This window comes from Rhineura floridana, chromosome 3 (assembly GCF_030035675.1).
Source record: "Rhineura floridana isolate rRhiFlo1 chromosome 3, rRhiFlo1.hap2, whole genome shotgun sequence".
Lineage (NCBI taxonomy): Eukaryota > Metazoa > Chordata > Lepidosauria > Squamata > Rhineuridae > Rhineura > Rhineura floridana.
This window is the reverse complement of record NC_084482.1, coordinates 220,682,059-220,690,121: the sequence shown is the minus strand read 5'-3', so window position 1 is coordinate 220,690,121 and position 8,063 is coordinate 220,682,059. Positions and strand designations below refer to the sequence as shown.

The 8,063-nt window shown below is 42.6% G+C and overlaps 1 pseudogene; it reads left to right on the top strand.

The window, feature by feature from the left end:
* Window positions 1-5,882: 5,882 nt before the first annotated feature.
* LOC133381701 (zinc finger protein 239-like) lies at window positions 5,883-7,860 on the top strand (annotated as a pseudogene).
* Window positions 7,861-8,063: the final 203 nt, after the last annotated feature.

Sequence of the window (8,063 nt, the reverse complement as noted above, 5' to 3'; positions counted from 1 at the left end):
CCTGATCTAGACTCTGTCAGTTCATGCTCATATTACAACGATACTCTTGTTTCCATCATTTGAACTCTCATCCTAACCTGCATCTTGATGCTGATGTTGTATTCTAATAAGTTCTCCGGACTCACCCCTGTACAGCTTCAGCCATATATAGACATGATCATTGGCTGAATGCCCGGACTCCTTATAAAATGTTGATACTTTACGGGAAAGAATTTATTTTGGAACTACTGTAAACAAAACCCAAAGGAAAAAAGACACTTTAACTGGCAGCTTGTCTTTTTACTCATGTTTTGGCTTGTATTGTTTGCGCTACTTTTCCACACATAATTCTATGTAAATCAATTATAAAGAATTGGAGATGGCCAATTTCTATAAATACAGGTGGCCTGTGACACAGTGAATTGCATCTACTGTTGCTGACTTTACTAGGTTCTGCCCTAGTAGTTTGCAGCCTTCTATGAAGCTAGCTTTACTAGGTTCACCCCCAACAGGCATTTCAAGATGAGCTTCATGCCCAGTGGACGCATGTTCACAAGTGCCAGACTGACCCTACTTGGTCCACACAACTCTGTTGTATTCACCGAGAGCAGGACTTACCAGATCAAAATTATACCTTTTCTTATCTATAAAAATCTCTTTTGGTAACGGCTGAATATTTTCTGGTCAAAAGTAACTAGTCTTGTCTATTTCCTTCAAAGAGTCGGACCTCCATTCGTGTTGGGAAGAAAGAAAAGATCCCTTTATCCAGTATCCCAAAGATGCGACATCAACAGGTAGATGTTCAGCTGCGTTGAGGCCCCATTTTGGTTTGGAAATTGTAGGATTTTTCAGTTCCTGTGTAATATGGTTCGTTGCAGATTAATTGACCCATCAGGGTGTGAGTTCTCCTGGAGAACATCTTAGATGTCTTTAAGAAGAGCCTGCTGGATCAGGCCAATGGCAGCATGCCTATAGGAAGCAAGCAAGCAGGACCTGAGTGCAACCCTTGCCCCATTGGGAGCACAGTGACTGTCTTAAAGCTGCAAAGTGCTCTCTGAAGTACCCTTCCCCCTCCTTTCATTGAGCAGGGGGGGAGGGGAAAAAGGTGCCTTTCAGATGGGCTGCCTGCCAGAGAAGTCCCATGCACAGCCGATCTTTCTAAAAAGCAGTGGCTTCCAAAAGGGAACAGGCACCCACAGCCAAGCTGAACCCTTGGCTTGCCACCCCACACTGCTTCTTTCAACTTCAGGAGCTGAATGGGGCTGCTTCACAGAGCAGTGCTGGGAGGGAGAAGTGATTTCCATTCATTGGAAACAGCTTCCCCTTCCTTGAGCAAAGCCCCCTCCAACCGTTGATCAGCTGACTGGCAGGTGCAAGTGCGCCCCAGTCCAGCAAAGGAGCAATTGGCAGCCCATTTCAAGGTCCTGGTGGTTCTTTTGAAGCCTCACCTTTATCTGCCGCACATCTGATGTCAGATCGGAGGGTGGTGCCTTTGTCCTCCCTGTAGACTTCCCATTCGCATCTGATGAGGCACTGTGAGGGTACTGGACTAGATAGGCCTGTGGTCTGATTCCACAGGGCTGTTCTGAGGAAGAGCCGCTAGGTTGAAGTTTCTTTTCTACCTGCTGAGGAATCCCCCAAATTAAGATGGCTGGATTGCTTTCCACAGAGCCCCTGAGTTGAGATTTATGTACAACTCCAGGCAACTGGTCAGGAGGATAACTTGGGTCCCTGTACTAATCGGTTCCAGATCTAAAATCTTTGTTTGCTTTGGGGAGGAGAGGATAATTTGGGAATGTCAAAACTAGGCTTCACCTCTTGGCTGGAAGAGCATGATCCAGTTGTATGTGGCTCTGATGAAAGGGAGAGATCAGTAGGTATGGACTTGAAAGATTACTCAGGGAAGCTGTAGAAGGATTTCACAACACTGAATCTTGGTGGTCTCCAGGAAGCTAGAGGGAGTACCCCAACACCTCAAATACCCCACGCTTCCCCCACATAGGTGTAGGGTTGGCAATAGCGTGTGCTATGTGCCTTTGAAGCACTCTCTATTTTCAGCAGTAATCAAAAGTGTGACATAAAATATAAATGCTTTATTAAAAGAGGAAAGAGGAAAATTACAAGCGTGCACATTCACTCTCAAATCAGCAAAGCTTCTCCAATGGATCCTTAGCAGCAATGAAGTAGCTTGCAGGCATGAAAGATCTTCCTTACTCTGCCAGCTCAGGAGAGGGGCACCCCCATGCTCCAAAAGCAATGCCCAGGCTGCTGGGACTAAGTGGTAGCTCAGAGAACATAGGATCCGCCTCTGGATGGTCAGGGAGTGATGACATGTTCTTTATATACCCTCACCGATGTTCCCCCCTCTTTCTTAAAGATGTTTTAATGTCAAATCTCTGAAATTTGTTGGTCTCTAGCCTTCCACATCACCTTCTTTCCTGGAAAGTGTCTGTCCTGATTACATAGGTTGTTTTCAAAGTGCACACTTGTTCGACTTTTTGAGATAAAAGTTTGTGGTTTCTATCTCCTTTTGGTTCTGCTTTTTGTGACCTTTGGGACTTTCTAAACCTCAAATGTCAATCATTGGTGACCCAAAGTGACCTGCTCTTTTAAAGCTTTTCCCTAACAAATACTGATGCCATTTTATGATTAATTGAAACCTATAGAAACCCTAAAGTTATAATTTCTGTTTAATCAGTACCTCTATATTGGCATTATAATTGCATTTAAAGCATCTTCCTTTCTTGCACGTGCGTCCCAGGTTACCTTCCTCAGTTTATCCAGGATGTCTCCCTTTCATCTCTGAAATTAGTTGGTCACTAGCCTTCCACATCACCTTCTTTCCAGGTTACCTTCCTCAGTTTAGCTTTCTTGGAGCAAACCAGGATGTCTCCCTTTGCATCCTCCAGCTTGCTACTGTGCTTTGCATAGAGACATTTAAAATTTCTTGTAACGAATTCACTCTTGCTTGCATTCATTTGTAAATTACTCCCTATACATGATGAAGCTTCATCTCCTTTGAAACTAGATTTTATACAGTTTAAATGATTTGAACATTGACATGAAATCGAGCCTTCAGTGTCATCGGCCCAGTTCTCTGGAAAGCTCTGCCAACAGAGGTTCAGCAGGCGTCTTCTGTTTTAACTTCGAAGCGCCTGCTGAAAACCGTTGTGTTGCACCAGGCAGGCAAGAGCATGCTCTTTTCACAACACTTGACCTTTGTTTTTATTGTATATTTGATGTTTTTAATTTTATGGTGGTTGCCTTTTCTTAACGTGTTGTAAACTGCTTTGATGTTTCTAATGAAATAGCGGTATACAAAGAGCCTATAAATGAATAAATAGATGTGATATCTCTGGAATCAGAAAAACAGCTGGAGCTAAGTGATGCCTTCATGTGCTCCCTGTAGACTTCCCATCTGCATCCACTTTGGCACTGTGAGGATGCTGGAATAGATAGGCCTGTGGTCTGATCCAGCCAGGCTGTTCATATAAGGAGGGGGAATGGCATCCAGGTTGAAGTTTCCTTCCCATCTGCTGAGAAATCCCCCAAATTAAGATAGCTGGATTGGTTTCCACAGTGTCACTGAATTGAGGTTTTTGAACAGTTTCTTGTCCACAAGAGACATTTGGATCTACATGTCCCTGTGCTATTCATCTCCAGGAGATCTAAGATCGTTCTTTGTTTTGGAGAGAGGAGAATAATTTCAGTTCAGAATTAACTAGCTTATCTGTACCTTTGAAAGAAATGTCAAACCTGGGCTTAGTCTCTTGGCTGGAAGAACAAGATCTAATTGTACAGGGCTTTGATGAAGGGGAGAGATCAGTCGGGCATTCCCCTTACGGTTCAGAGCATCATTGCAAACTCGTGTAGTGTTGGTCTTTGGCCATCCCTGTCTTATCTCAGCTAAATTTAATCCCTTGAATCTTCAGGTGGAATTTGGAAGTGTCTTTATCTGAAAACCTGCAGCGCAGCTGCCAGCCAGTATTGACAGTACTGAGCTCGAGGGACCAGGGGTCTGATTCAGTATATCACAACTTCATTTGTTCCTATATTCCTGTCTGACCGGCTCTTTTGACTGCAGTCAAATTATTAAGAATCAAGGAGAAGTGAGCTGTGCCCAGTTTGTCCTGTTCTGCAGTCTTGCTGCCCTTCTCTTCCCCCACACCCCACTTTTCATTGCATACTATTTTAGAAATATATATCACAGTTGTATGGCAGTAGGAGGAAACCCAGACAAATCTGGGCTTAGTGACATCAAGTGTTATATGGACCTGAAAGGAATTTATGTTGTTGTGTGAGACTGCAGGATATTCAGGTAACCTTGCTTTCATCTGGCCACGCAAAGATAACGTAAAATCTTTATTACGGTCCAAGACCAGCGATATAATTACGGATCCTCTGAATATCAGAGTGGAGATAGAATAGAATACAGTATCAGTGCAGTGAGAAAGCTAAAAAGCTAAAACCGGGTCCACATAGTAATCTAGCTAAAACCTTGATCTAATAGACATCGCATTAGGTCCCTCCTGCGAGCCATAGCAGCTGCGCAGAATGAGGCGACCTTAGAGTGATCCGTGATTCTGAATCTGCCATTAAATATTGTAAAATCATAGCTTCTGGGCTCAGAGGAAGATTACATGAAAGTGGGGAGATGAACTTAAGGCGGAGATCTGAATAAAAAGGGCAGCAAAGTAGTACATGGCTCACTGTCTCCACCGCATCTGCACCACAGGGGCAAGTTCCATCATAATAATCGACACCCCTGTATCTACCCTCCATAGTGCCGAGGGCAGAACATTAAATCGTGCCAGGGGAAAAACTCTCCTGAGTTTTGGGGTAGATAAACTTGATTAAGTGGCCAAGATACAGGGAGTTACATTAATACTGCATTGTGAATAAGCGGCAACTAGGCTCATGTTGTTCTGATACTCAACATCTTTGAGGCGTTGGATAATTGTTGTTTTAGCGGTTGTATGGCCTAGGGCGCCAATCGCTGGGAGCGAAAAACTGAGAGTTCCGAGTTTGTGAATCATTACCCGTTGCCATTGACATTGGAAGGAATCTTCCAAAGTTAATGGGGGCAATCCACTAGGTAAAAATAGCAGCTTCATCCAGTAGTTAAATTTTAATATCCAAGCGTGGGTCTCAATCAGAAGGGCACCTAATTCCAAGCGTAAGGTCACATTGGGGACACATCGCGGAGCGCCCAAAACGAACCTCATGAATTTAGATTGTACCCTCTCCAACCATGCGTAATTGCCTCCACTACAAATTTGGGTCCCGTAAAGAAGTTGAGGAAGCACCTTGGAGTTGAATACTTGGACTGCTGCCGGAATGTACTGACCGCCCTTTGTATAAAAGAAGGTCATTAAACTCTGGCTGATTTCTGTGCAGTCGTAGCAGACTGGACAAAATGCGCATTCCAAGAACCTAAGGGATGGAATGCAATGCCAAGGTAACTGAAGGCGTTGACTTGGTCAATAATATGGTTGTCAATGTGCCAGTGGTGTTTATGTCTACTTTTGGCAAAAACTAAAACCTTGCATTTCGCATAGTTAATTCTCAAAAGTTCATCCACACAAAAGGAGCCAAGTTCTCTTAAGAGACGACGTAAGCCCACCTGCGTTTGGCATAACAGGGCAATGTCATCGGCATATAGAAGACAGGTTAAGTGTCTCCTTGCAAAGACAGGAGGGTGAGAGTTTACTGCTGACAGGCATTTTGTCAGCGAGTTTTATAGATATTGAACAGGGAGGGAGGGCCATGCAAAGATAAAAGGGGGAGAATTATGGAGATGCAAAAATGGAGAAGCAGATAATTGGGCTTCATCTGTGATGAAATGCTTTGTTTTTGCCTTGAAATTCCAATGTGCTTTTTTCAACCCTCTTCCCCCTCAGCAGGTGACTGGCAGAATGAGAATTATAGAAAACCACAGATGGTGCCACTGGTAATAGCCAAGACTGAGAGTCAAAAAGAGATATTTGGAAATCACAGGGGACCAAAAACGTCTGAAAGAAAGCAGCCAAAGAATGGGAGCAAGAAATCCTCTACTTGTCATAGTTTTCATCAAAGAACACACACCGGAGAAAAACCATTTAAATGCAGGGAATGTGGAAAGAGCTTCAGTGTAAAAAATAGCCTTACTTCACATCACAGAACCCACACAGGGGAGAAACCATTTAAATGCAGGGAATGTGGAAAAAGCTTTACTCGGAACGATCATCTTACTTCACATGAAGGAACCCACACAGGAGAGAAACCATTTAAATGCAAAGAGTGTGGAAAGAGCTTCAGTCAGAGTGGTAGCCTTACACTACATGAAAGAACACACACAGGCAGAAACCATTTAAATGCAGTGAGTGCGGAAAGAGCTTCAGTGTAAGCAGTCACCTTACTTTACATCACAGAACACACACAGGGGAGAAACCATTTAAATGCATGGAGTGTGGACAGGGCTTTAGTCAGAGAAGTAAGCTTACTTCACATCAAAGAACCCACACAGGGGAGAAGCCATTTAAATGTAAGGAGTGTGGAAAGAGTTTCAGTCAGAGCGGTCACCATACTTTGCATCAAAGAACCCACACAGGGGAGAAACCGTTCAAATGCAGGGAGTGTGGAAAAAGCTTCAGTGTAAGCAGTAGACTTGTTTTACATCACAGAACACACACGGGAGAAACCATTTAAATGTAGTGAGTGGAAAGAGGTTCAGTCAGAGCACACTTCACATATAAAAACACTATGGAGTAACTTTTTTAATGCACGGAGTATGGAAAGAGATTCAATGAAAGCAGTAGGCTTACATCACAGGGGATACACAGGAGAAACAATTGAAATGTAGGGAGTATGGAAAGAACTTCAATGGGAGCTTTATTCTTCATCTTGCAGGCTACATAGATTAAAGCCCTATACAGGTTGGGGCCAGGATGCTTAAAAAATTATCTCACCTGTTATATATGCAGCCCATCACTGAAATCTGCATAGGATGGCTTGAAAGCACATAACAACAACAACAAAGTCCTGCCCTCAGTGAACAGAACAAAGTTATGTGGACGAAGCAGGCTCAGTCTGACACTTGTGAACATGCATCCACTGGGCATGAAGCTCATCTTGAAATGCCTGTTGGGGGTGGCACTGGAGAACCTAGTAAAGTTAGGAACAGCGGATGCAATTCACTGTGTCACAGGCCACCTGTATTTACAGAAATTGGCCATCTCAAATTCTTTATAATTGATTTATATAAAATTATGTGGGGAAAAGTGGTGCAAACAATACAAGCCAAAATGAGAGTAAAAAGACAAGCTGCCACTTAAAGAATCTTTTTTCCTTTGAGTTTTGTTTACAGTAGTTCCAAAATAAAATGTTTCTCATAGTCTGAACATTTTATAAGGAGTCTGAGCGTTCAGCCAATGATCATGTCTATATATGGCTGAAGCTGTAAAGGGGTGAGTCAGGAGAATTTATTAGAATACAACATCAGCATCAAGATGTAGGGTTAGGATGAGAGTTCAAATGATGGAGTATAGTTGTAATATGAACATGAACTGACAAAGGCTAGATAGATACAAACTAGAGCTATAAAAGTCAGACAGCCTTAGGGATTTTTACCAGTTGTCTGTGACACTGGTCGAAGAAAGAACCACCTGCTCTGAGTGTTAAGCTCTATACACAACAAAGGTGAGACCACTCCTTTTCAGATGGAAATGCAATGTGACCTGTGCTGTCCTTTGAAATGTAACACATTAGTGTACATCCCCATTGTATGCGCTGTGTAAGATCTATGTTCTGATATATGGCTATGTCCACAATGTATAGTAAATTAGATGTATTAATAATAAATAGACACTGATAAACATTTCCTTTGTAACTATGGAATATTCTTCCTGATGAGATATGCCTGGCGCCAACATTATTATCCTTTCCGCGTCAGATAAAAATCTTCCTCTTCTCCCAGGCATTTTCAGTATTTTAGTAGTATTTAATATGCATTTTAGTGTGTGTTTAATTATGTTTTAATTCTTGATATTTTTAACTTATTTTTAAACTGCTTAATATGAGGTTTTAATTGTATGTCAGATGTTTTT